At 44.8% G+C, this 16148-nt stretch overlaps 1 protein-coding gene across 1 annotated transcript in view; it reads right to left on the minus strand.

The window, feature by feature from the left end:
- LOC126513228 (alpha-1,6-mannosylglycoprotein 6-beta-N-acetylglucosaminyltransferase A) overlaps positions 1 to 16148 on the minus strand; it is a 182350-nt gene that overhangs the window by 128090 nt on the left and 38112 nt on the right. The window lies entirely within an intron of this gene.

Below are 16148 nucleotides of genomic sequence, written 5' to 3' on the forward strand. Positions count from 1 at the left end.
GGGTGGAGGGAAATGGGAAGAGAAAGAAATCTTTAATAAATAAATAAATTTAAAAAAAGAAAAAAAAACAAAAGAAAAGAAAGAAAGAAAAATATAAGAAAATACACATGAATGCCAACACCCAAGTGACTCCAGAGTTAAAGAAAACCATTATAAAAAGAATTAAAATTATCTTAAATATAGGGAGCAATAGTATCAACAGAAAAGCCATTAATGAATGATTGCTCAATGACCAGGCATCCTACAAGAGGGCCCTCCTGCCTTATCCATGGAGGAGCCAGACAGGGTGCTGATCCACACCAAGAGTATTCTATCTGTAGAAAAAGGACAGCAATCCATCCAAAAAACTAGACCAGATTAAGATCACCCGGTTAAAGTCTAGCTGGCGCAACACAACCATCAGAGGGTTATGAGACTTAGACCTTAGAATGGATTCACCAACTCTCAGATAAGGACAGTCAATGCACACGCCACAGACAGCTGCAGGAGTCTCAGGGTCCCAAACACCCCAGGTATGAATTTTCTTTGCGGAGGAATTAGGCAGTCACACACTAGATGCTAAGTCCATTTGTTCTGCGACTGATAACCAAGGTCAAGTCTCCCAAACTATACAGCAGTCTTAGGTCAGCCTAGCTGGCATCCCAAGCCCTCGGAACAAACAAATGATGAATTAGCTCATGTTCACATAGCCTGCCCTTTCACCCCTACCCCACCTAGGGATATTTATCCAGTTCATCTGGGGTGTGGCCCAAACAGGAATGTCATATACAATCTCCCTAAAACATTATAGTGTACAGTCAGGATACTGTTTCCTCATACCTACATAAAAAGCCAGGAGTGAGACTTGTCAAAGGAGGTGGATGATTGGAAAAACAGCTGAGGTCAATGTCTAGCCTTCACACGCATGTATTCGTGTGTGGACACAGACACACAGAGAATTTCGGTCAAAGATGAAACCTGGATATAAATCTTCCAACTTTTATTTCTGATAATATAAATAACCCCCAGCTGTGTTCTCTGCTCATGTCCATATTAGACATGGCGGAAAGGAGCTTCTGAGCTTGTGGTGCTTGCCTAGTAATTTCGTTAGTGCTCACTTTAGAGCTGCCTGGTAACCACGAATGCTTCCGCAGCTGACTCAAGAGTAGGACTACCCTGAGCCTCAGTGAGCGCAGTTGTTCAACTGCTGGACAGAAGAGACGGTCAACCAATAGCGTAAGTTTCTGAAAATGCTTTACTACCCATATTTTCCAGCGTGCGTGGCTGCATCTTCATGACTACTCATGCCCTTTCTTTCAAAGTTTTGCTGAAGGAAACTCTACTGAAAAGAGACGCATGGGATACACAGTGCCTGAATTCTTCTCTACCTGCTTCACCTGATCCCTTGTGAGAAACGAGTTTCTGCCTTAGCAATGCGCTCACTCCTGTCCAAGTGACTACACACCTACATTGCCCAGCAATGTAATCATCTCTTAGTTTCTAGTCACACATGACAGGGTATTAAAATCTTCATAAATGCAATGTGTTCAAGCTTATGAAGCTTACCCATTTTTTGCACATGTGGACTGTAGATGTGACATGTATGGTAGGTGTGCATGCACACATGAGTGTAGAGGCGAGAGACGAACCAGATCCTTCTTCAATTGCTTCCCACCTTAATTCTTGAGACACAGTCTTTTATTGAACCTTGAGTTTGCTAATTCCCCTATAAAGAGTGGATGGCAAGTCCCAAGGATTCTCCCATCTCTTCCTTTCTAGCACTGGAATTACAGGCTCAAAGTGTACTGTCTGGCTTCCTATACGGATATTAAGGATCTGAATTCAGGCCTTCAAGCTTGGGTACCAAACACTTTACTAACTGAACAGTGTCCTTAGCTCCATTTCATTCATCTTGACAGTTAATGTTCCAAGTGATTAATGGCAAGTTAGTTTGCTCATTTAATGAACAACAGTTTGTGTTTACTTGTGTAAAAAAAAAGTAAGTTCTGTCCACAACATCAGCTCCAAGATTACATGTTCATTAGAAAGCATTCAGTGTGGAGGTCAAAGGCAGATTCAAAGCCAACCTCTAAAGACTGGTTCTACAGTCAAGCCTACACAAGAAACTGCCAGATGTTTGAGTTACCTGGGTTTCAAAACAAACCAAGTGGTTTATAAAGCGAAGACTCTACTAGACTTACTAACATGTAAGACATATAATCATTTCCCAAGAAGAAAGCAGAATGGCCAGTCTCGTGCCTGGCAAAGAGGCTTGTGGGGAGGACTGTGTCTCAGGGCAGGAAGACGTCTAGACAGACACTAGGCTGCAGTTCTCTTGCTGAAAGTGAGCGTGGTGGCTATGCCCTAATGCATAGCCTTCCGTGACTGCCTAGTCATCACTTAGGGCAGCTAAGGACGGAAGTCCACACCCAAGTCACAGCTTCCAATTCTGATCTCTCATAATAGTAGAGCCGTGGTATGTTTTCATGTTCATCTATCTGATGCTGAAGACTGACTCGGATTGCTATATGTTACTGTGTACATTGAGGGCACATGTGTGTTCGTGGGGTTGTGTGCATGGGTCTGCAAGAATGTATGGAAGCCTGGCTAGTGGTCAACCTTGGCTGTCACTCCTCAGGTGCAGTACACATTTATTTATTTAGACAAGTCTCTCATTGGCCTTAAACTCAATGTGTAGGCGAGACCGTGGCCAGAAAGTCCCAGGGAATCACCTGTCTCTCCCTCCCCAGCGCTGGGATGACAGACACACACTACAGTTCCTGTTTCTTTACAGCAAGATTTGAGGGTCCTTTGTATATCACCTACAAAGTTATCAACCTAGCTCTGCATTGTAATCTTTATCTAGATGCTTCTATTGCCTTTAGTTCAGAACCCAGAAGGGAGGGTAAGATTAATTCACATGGCCAACTCCCTTTTGTATGTTTTAATTTTGTTCTTGTTTATTTTGATTCCACATGCTAGGAGCAGACAGATGGGTTCTACTTTACTGTTTGAAACACTTCTCTAGAAGTAACTCACTGCAAGTGTCAAGTTTTTAATTCTGATAGATGAAGAGACAAGATTATTGGTTCTCTTTCTAAATGTTGTTTCTTTTAAAATGCTGTAATATATGCCCAAAGAATTTCCATGGGATAATTTAACTTTTTGGTAAACGGAAGATCAACTCAAGAGAAATTGATAGAATCCCCAGTCATTTTTACTTTGACCTGTTTCCCTAATGCATCCTTCTGCCTTTAAGCATCAGGCCATTAAGAATGGAAATGGTTTTTATTAGCACACAACACATACTATTCAGAAACCCCTGACTGAGCTGTTAGTGCCCAGCCCACTTCTGAATATCATGTGCCATCTAGCTCTTGGTCAGTGCTGCTCTTTCAGGTTCTTCCTGCACAGAGATTGATGGGTGATCATATGTGCAAACACACAGTTTATTTAATGTCCTTAAAAAACAGAAATGATAGGAGCTGTGTGTAAAGCTCTGTTGTTAAGAACACATTCAGTCTAGAGCACCACCTAACCTGGGTGTGGTGGTGCACACCTAGACATCCAGAATGTGGAGGCAAAGTCTGGAGGATCAGCAGCTCAAGGCCATAGTCAGGCTACATAAGGAAGTTCCAGGCTAACCTTAAATCCAGAGACCCAGCTTCAATGAACAGACAAACAAACAAACAAACAAAAAGAGCTGCTGGGATGTCTCAGTGATGGAGACACTTGCTACCAAGGCTGACAACCTGAGCTTGATCCCTGAGACCCACAAGGCAGGAAAGAAGTGACTCCTGCAAGCTGTCTATGGAACACACACACACACACACACACACACACACACACACACACCAAAAAATAAAATAAAGAAATGCAAAGAAACAATATGGTAAGCCATAAACATGTTCAGCTCACTGCCATTCAGAAGGCAAACTCAGGGCATCTCAAAAACTCCCTGGGTAAGAACACTGCAGGCATGACCACAACTCCCATGCTACAAATCCCTGGAACACGCCTGCCCCTGCCTCCTATGTCTAAGCTTGGGTGTTTGGGAAGCTGGTGATGCTATTTGGGAAGGCTGTGGAACTCTCTGGAGGAAACACATCAATGGGCTTGAGTCTTGAGGTTTACAGTCCCACCCGACTTCTTACACTCACTCTGCTTCCCAGCTGTGGTCGCAGTGTGACCAGTCAGCTTCCATTCCTGCTGTGGAGCCTTCCCACAGGGATAGGTTGTAGTCCTGCTGGAATGTAAAAATACCTAGAATGTAAATGGAAATAAACCTTGTCTATGTTGCTTCTGGTCTGCAATTATGGTGGTTATAGTGATGAGAAAAATAAATAATTAAAATCTTCAACCAGGCCGGGCGGTGGTGGCACATGCCTTTAATCCCAGCACTCGGGAGGCAGAGGCAGGCAGATCTCTGTGAGTTTGAGACCAGCCTGGTCTATAGAGCTAGTTCCAGGACAGGATCCAAAGCCACAGAGAAACCCTGTCTCGAAAAACAAAAACAAAACAAAACAAAACAAAAAAAATCTTCAACCATCCCTTTGTATACAGCAGAAATGGATAGTGACTGAGCAGATTTTTTTTTCTCAGCTTCCCATTGAGAAGATCAGACTTTGATTTGCTAGCTTGGGTTTTGTAACAATCAAGGATGGTGATATGTACAGCCTAGAATGTGATCCTGGCAGGAGGGAGCCAGGCAGCGAGCAGCAAAGACAAGGCTGATTTATAGAGAGTCAATTACAGCTGGATGAAGTCATAGTCAGACAGAACCACCAAAGTTAATTTTAACTGCTCTCGCTCCTTTTCTCCCTTTCTTCAGATAAACTAAATCTGTGTCACTCACCCCTTATGACCACTAGATTTATAACCAAATTCAAACAACTTTTATAATCACCCATGCAAGGGGGAAAAATGACCATAATCATTACTAGAATGATTTAGATTTCTCTATTGGCACAGTAGGATCTGAGGGGAGTTTATTAATACCTTAGCAAACCTGCCATGAATATGCCATCTGGGTGTTTGCTTTAGAAGAATGACCTGATTTTGCCTATGAGTTCAATTAGCATTGAACTTCTTTCCTGACACCCTCCATCAATGGGGTCAGATCAGCTGCTATCACAATTCATTTCTTCCTTGGTGGTTCTCGCTTTCAGAACTGGCGAGAAAGTCAAGTCGATACTTGTTCTACAACTCTGAGTGTGTATCAGGTCACCTTGGGAGATGTTTTAGATACAAGAATAGCTCTCCTTCCTTTCCAAGTTTTCCAACCTATTAGTCTGGAGCAGAGGTTCTCAATCTCCCTAACACTGTGACCCTTTAACACAGTTCCTCATGTAGTGGTGATCCCCAAACATAAAATTATCTCCATCGCTACTTCATAACTGTAATTTTGCTACTGTTATGAATCATAACACAAGTATCTAATAGTCTTAGTGTTTTCTGATAGTCTTAGGTGACCCCTGTGAAAGGGTCATTTGACACCCCTCACTTCAAGGGGGGTCGTGACCTACAGGTTGAGAACCACTGGTCTAGAGCCAGGTATGCAAGGTAGCAATGATCATAACAAGGTAAGCAAGGTAGCCTTGATCATCTAAGATTGGGGTTTTTTTTTCAAGGCAGGGTTTCTCTGTGTATCTTTGGCTGACTGTCCTGGAACTCACTCTGTACACCAGGCTGGCCTCAAACTCAAAGATATGCCTGCTTTCACCTCCCTGAGTGCTGGGATTAAAAGTGTACGCAACTACGCCTGGCCCTAACATTCGGAACTATTAAGCTAAGATATCCACCTAACCAGACACAGGTTGGTGAAAGAGAGGAAGAGAAAGGAGCTTTGCCAAACAAGGGACAATGTGATACAGTCATTGACTAGCTAGAGTAAACAACCCCAGATGGCCAGACTTCCTGAACTTTCCAGAAAATTCAGGGCCAAAGAGATGGCTCAGTTGGTAAAGTGGTTGCCACACAAACATAAGGACCTGAGTTCAGATCTTCAGTATCCGCATAAGCTGTGACCTCAGGCACAGAAGGACCCCTGAAGCTCGCTGGTCAACTTGCCTGGCCAAATATGTGAGCACTGAGCTCAGTGAGAAACTATTTCAAAAATTAAAATTTAGAAAAATATGAACATCATTCTCTGGTTACACATACATACACACACACACACACACACACACACACACCTACTACCACTACCACTAGAAAAACACAACTTGAGTGGTGTTTGGAGAGAGGATCTTGTTCTGTACCCCAAGCCACCACCAATCTCATGGCAATCACCATAAGCTGTCTTCTAGCAAACACAATCCTGTGACAATCCTAAGAAACTGGCAGAGAACTGGACACATAGAAGCTGTGCAGTGCTAGCCTGGGCTACAAAGAGAGACCTTGTCTCAAAAGGGAAAGAAACAGGGACTAGGGAGGTAGTTCAGTTGCTAGAATTCTTTTTTTTTTTTTTTGTTTTTTTGAAACAGGGTTTCTCTGTGGTTTTGGAGCCTGTCCTGGAACTAGCTCTTGTAGACCAGGCTGGTCTAGCATGAATGACACCCTGGGTTCCAATCCAGTCACATGTAAATCAGGTATAATGGTGCAAGCCTGTGATTCCAGCATTTGGGAGGAGGTGGCAGGAGGATCAGAAAATCAAGGTCATCCTTGGCTGTATAATAAATCTGAGGCTAGTGGAGGCAACCTGTCTCATAAAACAAAGAACTGCCACCCAATGAGATACAGACACATGTCCCAGAATCCTGAAAGTCTAGCATGACTTGCCCACTTAAAGGCAGGATGGGGCCAAGACAAGAGTGCCCCTGGCCCTCTCCCTCAAAGGCGGAGAGTCCCCTTGTCTCCCGGTTGTCAGCTGTGTCAACACCAGAATCTTCCAATTCCTCCCTCCCTCACTGATTTCTAGCTTCACACTTAGCCCTTCACACATCTAGAGTCCTTATGCAAGAGCTACAAGTCCTTCTGTGAATTGGGTACTTAATATTTATTGAGAAAAGTCCTTGTCCTTTTGTCAGTGAATAAAGACGTCTGCTGGACTGGGGATATGGCAGCCAGTGAAGTGCTTGCCTCGCAAGCACAAGAAGCTGAGTTCAGCCAACAGAACGCTGATACATGTTCAAAATCCCAGATAGAAGAGGCAGAGGCAGCACAGCAGGGACCCCTGGAGCTCACTGACTAGACAAGTCTCTCTGGTGTGTTTCAGGGACAAAATAATGGAGCCTATTCCTGGTTTTTAAAAAAGGGGGGCTATGGATGACATCCTGAGGAATGATGTCTGAGATTAACATTCTGCCCCTCCCCCCCACACACACACAGCCCACAGCTTCTAGTGTTATCTTGGAAAACTAGAGGCATGGCTGCTCTGAGAACTTCTATAGAACCTAACGTGTCTCCCAGACCTATTTCTCAAGTAACGGTTTCATGCTTCAGAAACTTGAACAACGAGAATCAGACAGAGCAAACACAGAAGGGGCCTCCGCCAACCAGACTGCCCCATGCTCTCCCTGGCTCTGCTCTGATGAGGTTAATACCCAGCAAGGGACCCACAACACATGTGGTCTGAACTTCGATACTTGGAGACACATCTCCTGGGGCAGCTCCTCAGCTGTCACAGAAGCCAGCCTCCTGAGCTTGCTCTAAAACCATTCAGGAGGCCCAAATGCCCTGGGTGAGTGGAGAGGTAAGCTAGCGTGACAGAGACAGGTTTAGGAATCAAATCCAAATTCAAGTCTCAACCCCAATAAGCTTCACCCTTGGCCTCCTTTGAAAAGTTCTAGAAATGTCCACATGCAGAGAAAATGGCTACTACTGCAGGGAGCTATAATTTGCAAAGTGCTTCTTCGAGTAGACCTCTGATGAGAGCTATGTGACTAAAGAAGTCTCTTGACCCCTCAGAGGAGCCCCAGAGGCCTCCCCAAGCTCCTGTTTAACCTAAAACCACACAGTCAGCCTTCGCTAACCTCACTTTATTCTGAAGCAGAATTATACTTGCTTTGCGCTCCGCAATTCCTATCACCCAGGATGCACGCACATCTATGTGAAGCACAGAAAACACGGGCAAGGGTCTGCCAAGTGTCACAGTAACTGATAGAGAACTTTTCTTGTAGATGGCCTTTGGTGACGAAGTCAGGCAGCCCTGGCTGGCCAAACCCTATACCAGGATTAGTTGTGATTGCTACTTCAAAGTATTTCCTAAAACTGGGGCAACTCGGTGGTTAAAGTGCTTACCGCTCAAGCACGAGGACCTGAGCTCAGGGTCCCAGCACTCAAGTAGAAGAGGAATGGTGGTGCGTACCTACAATCCCAGCATGAGCAGGAGGAGAAGGGGGCTCCCTGGAGCTCTCCAGCTGGCCAGCTCCAGGGTTACCGAGAGACTCTGTCTCAAGAGATACCGTGGAGAGCAGAGATCAAGGCCTGCTGTTGATTTGTATGCTAGGAGAGTGCACTGTGCACACACACAACACACACACACAAACACAAGGAATTGCCTGCGTCAGTACCTAGGGATGCCAATCACAATATTGACTTTTCAAACGTAAACACACACCCTGTGGATTCACTGAAGCAAGCCATTCTCTGGAAGACACTGTATTTAAGAATTGTGACCAACAAAACTCATGTCCAAATGGATCAAAGACCCCAACGTAAAACCAACTACATTTAACCTCATAGAAGAGAAAGTGGGAAGCACATTTGAACGCATTGGTACAGGAGACCACTTCCTAAATATAACCCCAGCAGCACAGACACTGAGAGAAACAATTAATAAATGGGACCTCCTGAAACTGAAAAGCTTCTGCAATACAAAGGACAAGTCTACAAAATGGGAAAAGATCTTCACCAACCCCAAATTGGACAGAAGGGTAATCTCCAAAATATACAAAGAACTCAAGAAATTGGTCATCAAAAGAACAAATAATCCAATAAAAAATGGGGTACAGACCTAAACAGAAAATTCTCAACAGAGGAATCTAAAATGGCTGAAACACACTTGTTCAACTTCCTTAGTCATCAGAGAAATGCAAATCAAAACAACTCTGAGATTCTACCTTACACTTGTAATAATAGCCAAGATCAAAAACACTGATGACAATTTATGTTAGAGAGGTTGTGGGGCAAAGGGAACACTTCTGCATTGCTGGTGGGAATGCAAGCTGGTACAGCCCCTTTGTATGTCAGTGTGGCAATTTCTCAGAAAATTAGGAAACATCCTTCCTTAAGACCCAGCAATACCACTTTGAAGCATATACCTAAAGGATGCTCAATCATGCCACAAGGTCATGTGTTCAACTATTGTTTATCATAGCCAGAACCTGGAGACAACCTAAATGCCCCACGACCAAAGAATGAATAAGGAAAATGTGGTACATTTACACAATGGAGCTGAAAAAATAATGACATCTTAAATTTTGCAGGCAAATGGATGGAGGTAGAAAACATCACATTGAGTGAGATAACCCAGACCAAGAAAGACAAATATCATATGTACTCACTCATAAGTGGCTTTTAGACATAAAGCAAAAAAAAAAAAAAAGCCTATATCCACAATCCAAGAGAACCTAGACAACAAAGAGGACCACAGAGAGACATGCATGGATCTAATCTACATGAGGAGAAAAAGACAAAATCTCCTGAGTAAATTGGAAACATTGGGACCATGGGAGAGGGGAAAGGGAGAGGAGAGAGGAAAGAAGGGGAATGGAGAAAAACATATAGCTCAATAAAAACAATTTTAAAAAATATCATTTGGGCTGGAGAAATGGCTCAGTGGTTAAGAGCACTGGCTGCTCTTCCAAAGGTCCCGAGTTCAATTCCCAACAACCACATGGTGGCTCAGAACTGTCTGTAATGGGATCTGGTGCCCTCTTCTCATGTGCCTGAAGACAGGTCACTCATATCCATAAAATAAATTTTAAAAAAATATTTTTTTAAATAAAGAATTGTGACCAAAACAAAAACAAAAGACTGCCTTGTGCCCTTAAGTTTCACAACATAATGAACTTAATGAACAGAGATAAAGAACCTGTACACAGGCCTGGAAGACCAGGTCTCCGTGACATCATCTTAAATGACCTGAAAATGAGATTCCAAAAGAATAAATGTCTATATGTTCTCCAGCAACAAACCTGTTGCGGCAGTTTGGACTTTCTGCAGGAGAATGATCCGACCTTGGGTTACAAGATAGAATTATGCAGCTCAGATATATTCTTGGCAAGCCCCCTGGGGTATAATTTACTTTACAAGGATAAACAAGTAGGGGCAGAATCTCTCACATCTCTCACACTCATCATGACCACCATAGCAAAGGTGTCGGAGACGCTTTTAAATTAAAATGTGTCCCCAGGGGTGGGGGTGTGTGGCTCAGTGCATAAGTCTCTTGCTGGGCAGGCATGAGGACTGGAGTTCAAGCCTCAGTGTGCATGTAAATAATTGGGCATGGTCACATACACCTGTGGTTCTCTTCTTGGGGTGGTAGAGACAGGCGGATCTCTGGAACTCATATGCCAGCTGGTCTAGAAGAACCAGCAAGCTCCAGTTTACTGAGACCTTGTCTCAAAAAGAAAGGCGGAGAGGGATAGAGAAAGACACCAATGCTAACCTCTAGCCTAAGCACAGAGAGAGAGAGAGAGAGAGAGAGAGAGAGAGAGAGAGAGAGAGAGAGAGAGAGAATACTCAGGAAACAGTCCAAGCCACCAAGCATAGCAAGCATCACAACTCGATTTTCAGTCTGCCACATCCTAACAGCAACCTGCCAACGTGCATGCCTGGGTTCAGTATCACGTAAGACCATGCAGGAGTCCCACTGAGCATCCCTTTCCCTTTCCACAGTTGGCTCCACCAACCACAGTCTGGACATATTAAAAGTAAAATTCCAGGATCAGACAATACGTTGTACATTATGAGTCACTCCAAACAGTGTGCTGGAATCTCCTACTCCACACGGGAATCATGTCTCCATCTCCCACATCCATGCTGCACACGCTACCTGCCCATTAGCCACTTGGTGCTCATCTTAGTTATCGGATCGATAGCCTCATATAGCAGTGCTCATGATCCAGTAACTCTGATTTCTCTTAACAGTGACCCCGAATTCACGCATGCCAAAAAGAAGCTATGCTTCCTTCAAGTGAAAAAGTACATGTCCGATAATCTACTGTAGATTCATTTCTATTTTACACGTGTACAAAGTGTGCATTTGTGGGTGGGTATATGTGAGTGAGCACGCGTGCCCTCGGGAAGGGGGGGTGCAGAAAGGGGTGTCATATTCTGTGAAGCTGAAGCTACTTCACATCAGTGCTAGAAACCAAACTCAGTTCTTCTGCAAGAGCAGGAAGCACTCCTAACCTCAGTGTCATCTCTGCAGGCCCAATAATCTACTCTACAGAGAAGGAGAACATGATCATGTTCTTTTATTAAATTATTATTATTATTCTAAGTCCTATTTTATGAGCTGTGAATCTTTTGCTCTTTCAAATTCGGAAAGTGAGCTATCATGTGTATATATGTATAGAAAAGAAATTGTGTATTGGGGATTCAGTAGTATTTGAGGTTTCAGCAACCACTGGAGGGTCTTAAGGCATATCCCTCATGCATACAGAAGATTACTGTGTTATGAGGCACCGTTGTGGAAGCGGAGTTCATGCGCTACTTTTATATACAGACGTTTCAAATAAGAGTGTTAAAATAGCAACGAATCCTGCCTATGGCCTAAGCATGTAGAGCCAAGCACGGCCTTTGTCTGTTTCTAGATCTCTAAGAATACCACCAGCAAGACTATAAACCCTGTTAAAGGGACACATCCTTCAACCTTTGAGAACCATGGTTGTCACTTTCTCACACTGCAATCTTATCCAAGGTACCCCAGGAACTACCCTCTGATCTTATTCACTGATGAGGAAGAAAGGGGACGAGAAAGAAAAAAGTCTGTTAGAAAGCCTTGAACAAGATAACTTTAGACACCACTACAATCATGTCTGTGGCTAGTGCTTAGACACATAAGAGGAATTCTCTCTTATACTGTCCACTGCCTAGGCACCTCCTCATTAACTTCTATTAATACCCGTGTTTCAATCTATGTTAAAACCTTTTTTTTTCTTTTTCTCTTCTTTCTTTTTTTTTGGGGGGGGGTGGGGGGGAACAGGGATACAGAGATCCATCTGCCTTTGCCTACTGAGTGCTAGGATTAAAGGTGTGTGCCGCCATCACCGGGCTAAAACTGTTTCTTAAAAACCTCAACTCTGCTACACACTGGCTCATCCCACAGTTCTTCTCTGCAGTGAAATCAAGAAGCCTATGTTCATCTGAGCAGAGGCCTCTGGAAAGAACGGCTCAGGCTGCGGCAGGTAGCAGTGTGGACCTGTGTCCCAGGTCCTTGCCTGCCTGCACTGCCAGTTCTGGAGGGACCAGCACACAGAACCTCTCCTGGAGAGAGGAGCTCATCTGCATTTCTAAGGAGCTTCACTTTTCTCCCTGAGGATGACTTTCCCTGTAACTTGCCAAATTGGAAAAGAAGTCACAGACTGTGACAGACAGACAGCCCAGAAGGTGCACAGGACTTTTCGTCCATTAGAGTCTTCTACATTTCCCTAACATTTCTTTTTCTAAGTTTTTGCTTTGTTTTTAAGATTTCTATTTGATTTCTTAATTATGTGTATGGCTATGAACGAGTGCAGGCACCCACAGAAGCCAAAAGAGGGCAACAGATCCCAAGAACTCATTACAGCCAGCTTGCAAACTGCTTGATCTGAACACTGGGATCGAACTTGAGTCCTCCTGCAAGAGCAGTAAGTGCTCTTGGCCACTGAGCCACCTCTCTAGACCCTTGTTTAGGTCTCTATCAGCTAAGATCGAATGAGGAGATAGAAAGCACATAGTAATTTGAATAAGGGAATTTACTTTTTAGATATTTAATCTGTAGTGTTTATGTGCATGGGTGTTTTGCCTGCATGTATGTGTGTCTGTGCACCATGTGCTTGCAGTGACCACAGAGGCCAGAAGAAAGGCTGGGCTCCCTGGGATCGGGATGACTTTTCACTTCAAGCCACAATTGCAATGACAAGGCACTAACTAGTGAGAAGTAATATGATATGCTTAAGACATCCCAGAAGACCAGCCCTGTGCAGCAGCCTAGGCCTGGGAAGAAACAATGGAAAAAGGCACCCATCCCAGGCCAGCCATCCTGTAAATGACAGAATCACAACTCACTGCTGTGCCTGCAGTAACGTCACTGTGGTGCCTTCTAGAAGCCTCTGGGAATCAGCTGAATGGCCCTAGGCACTCGGATACCAAGTTTGGACATCCCGGCAGGAATGGAGATGATACTTGAAAAGGACACCTGTGCCCCTACCTTTGTCTATTGGTCAGTGAAAAATGAACTCCAAAACATAGGCATTTCCCCAGGACCTGGTGCTGGGAAAAGGAAAAGGCTCAAGACTGGTGCCAGCGTGAGTGGAGGGCTTGTCTCCTGGAAAGAGATCTCACACCGTGCTGACACCCCGCCAGACTACTTGCAGAAGGGACTGGAACTGAGACAACCATGGGTCAGTGACAGCAAGCCCACACCCTGACCAGGACTCTCAGGCATGCATACTCTTGCCCTCCGCTTAAACCGAAACTTTGTGTTGAGACCACAAAGATGGACTTAGCAGAAATCATTCAAGGGGCCATGATCCATCCTCGCAAAGCAAGCAAAGGGGATGGAGCTGGCAGGTTGTCCATCAGGTAGGCCAGCTAGCCCAGGATATGTAGGTGCAAACAAGGGACCCATCTCAAATATGCAGAACACAAGGATTGATGCCTGCGAATGTACATGAGCTTCTGTGTAGACCTATGCTCTGCCTGCCACTTACACACATGCACACACACCTATGCTCCGCCTACCACTCATATACACATGCACGTGCACACACACCTATGCTCTGCCACTCACACACATGCACGTGCACACACACACCTATGCTCTGCCACCCACACACATGCACGTGCACACACATCTATGCTCTGCCACCCACACATGCACTGTACACACACACCTATGCTCTGCCTGCTATCCACACACATGCACATGCACACACCTATGCTCTGCCACCCACACACATGCACTGCACACACACCTATGCTCTGCCACCCACACACCTGCACGTGCACACACATACCTATGCTATCACTAACGCACATTACACTGGAACTTGAGACAGTGTTCTGACACAGCCCCACAAGTACTGTGGCCTTCTGCCAGCTATGCCTTAAAAGTGCTAAGAATATCCTAGATCCCCACACAGTCGGTGCTGGGATGGAACCCAGGGCTTTATGAATGCTATGTAAGCACTCCACCACTGAGCTGTAGCCCAAGCCTCCCCAGTCTTTCCCCATTTAACAGGAGGAATACTCTCTATGAGCCTTTCCATCGTGGGCTAATGGGTTCTTGCTTAGCAGTCCTCTGCGAGTCTGGCATTGTGGGTATCCAGTTTGTTCCTGCCTCACGCTTTTAAGTTGGATCTTGCTTTGTAGGCTTTCCTGAAAGGACAGAGAAAAGCTCTTCAAGTGAGTGCTGGGCTGTGAAAGAAACGGCCAGTTCCCTCCTGTCACACCCCAGAGGCACAGCAAAAGAGCCTGCTTACCACTAGCCGTGGTGCCCACCCTAAGAAATGGAAGACAAATAGTTCTTACTCCCCATGAGGCAGAACTCTCTGATGTCATCCAAGATGACAAACCGCAGCAGAGTAAGACGGAGGCCTTCTCTTTCTGAGGGGACAGAAATATCTCTGAGGAAGCAGAGATAGAGAGCAGTATGTGATAACAGCTCTGGCGAGCCCACAGAAACAGCCCCACCAACAAAACTCTTCAAACCACTTTCTGAGAGGTACTTTTGGGGGGATTTTCTTTTTTTTTTTATTTGCATGTCTATGTCCGCGTCTACGTGAGTGTACACCACATGTGTGCAGCAAGTGCCCATGGAAGCCAGGACAAGAAGCTGGAACTGCTGGAGCTGATTACAGGTGGTTGGGAGCCGCCAGACATACATGCCGGGAATTGAACTTGCGTCCTCTGCATGACTCATGGTATACACACGCTGTTCGAACAGTACTTCTTTCTACGGTAATAGGTGCGTGTCTCTCTGTGCGTGTAAGCATACGTGTGTGTGTGTAGGCTGGACAACACCCTCTGCTGTCATTCTTCATACATCATGCATCAATTTTTTTGACACATTTTCTCTCAGGCCCAGAGCTTGCTGAGAAGCCTGGGACAGCTGGTCCTGGAGCCCTGGGGATCTATCTTCCTGTCTCTGCCTCCTCAGCGCAGGAATTCCAAGCACATGCCAGCATCTTTCGCTTGTTACATATGAGGATCGCTAAACTCAGGTCCTCACTACCTGGGTCACCGTCCCAGCTCCATGTAGCATATTTCAATGCAGTCTTCGTCATAGAGTTCCTCCTAAGAGCCGTGCCTTCTCCATAGACCTGGAAAAGAGGTCTCCAGAGGACTGTCTAGTCAGGTTGGCTTGTGAGCACGTCTGTACGGTGTCATCTCCTGTCTGTTAATTGAGGAGGGAATGCCACACCCATTGTGGAAGCACTTCCTAGGAAGGGGATTTGGAACTGTAAGAAGGTGCAGGGACTGAGATTAGCACCGACAGATACACAGGAGTTCAATGCTCTCTGCTCTCCATGGTGCAAGTAACAAGACCAGTTCAGTTTTCTTTCTTTTTCTTTCTTTCTTTCTTTCTTTCTTTCTTTCTTTCTTTCTTTCTTTCTTTCTTCCTTCCTTCCTTCCTTCCTTCCTTCCTTTCTTTCTTTCTTTCTTTCTTTCCTTCTTTCCTTCCTTCCTTCCTTCCTTTTTCTTTTTTGGTTTTTCGAGGCAGGGTTTCTCTGTGTAACAATCCGAGCTGTCCTGGAACTAGCTCTTGCGGACCAGGCTGGCCACTCACTGAGATCCAACTGTCTCTGCCTCCCGAGTGCTAGGATTAAAGGTGCACACTACCACTACTAGGCCAGATCGTTTTTTTTTTTTAACTTCCCTGCCCAATAAACTGTAAGCCCAATAAACACTTTCTTCCTCAAGCTGCTTTTGTCCAGGGATTTTATCCCAGCTACAGGCAAAGAACCAAGACAGGTAATTTTATACATTTTTAGTAAGTTTTCAACACAGTCCGTCAC

The sequence above is a fragment of the Alexandromys fortis genome, unplaced genomic scaffold, assembly GCF_014885135.2.
Source record: "Alexandromys fortis isolate MF-2015 unplaced genomic scaffold, M_Fortis_MF-2015_v1.1 scaffold_109, whole genome shotgun sequence".
In the NCBI taxonomy this organism is placed as follows: domain Eukaryota; kingdom Metazoa; phylum Chordata; class Mammalia; order Rodentia; family Cricetidae; genus Alexandromys; species Alexandromys fortis.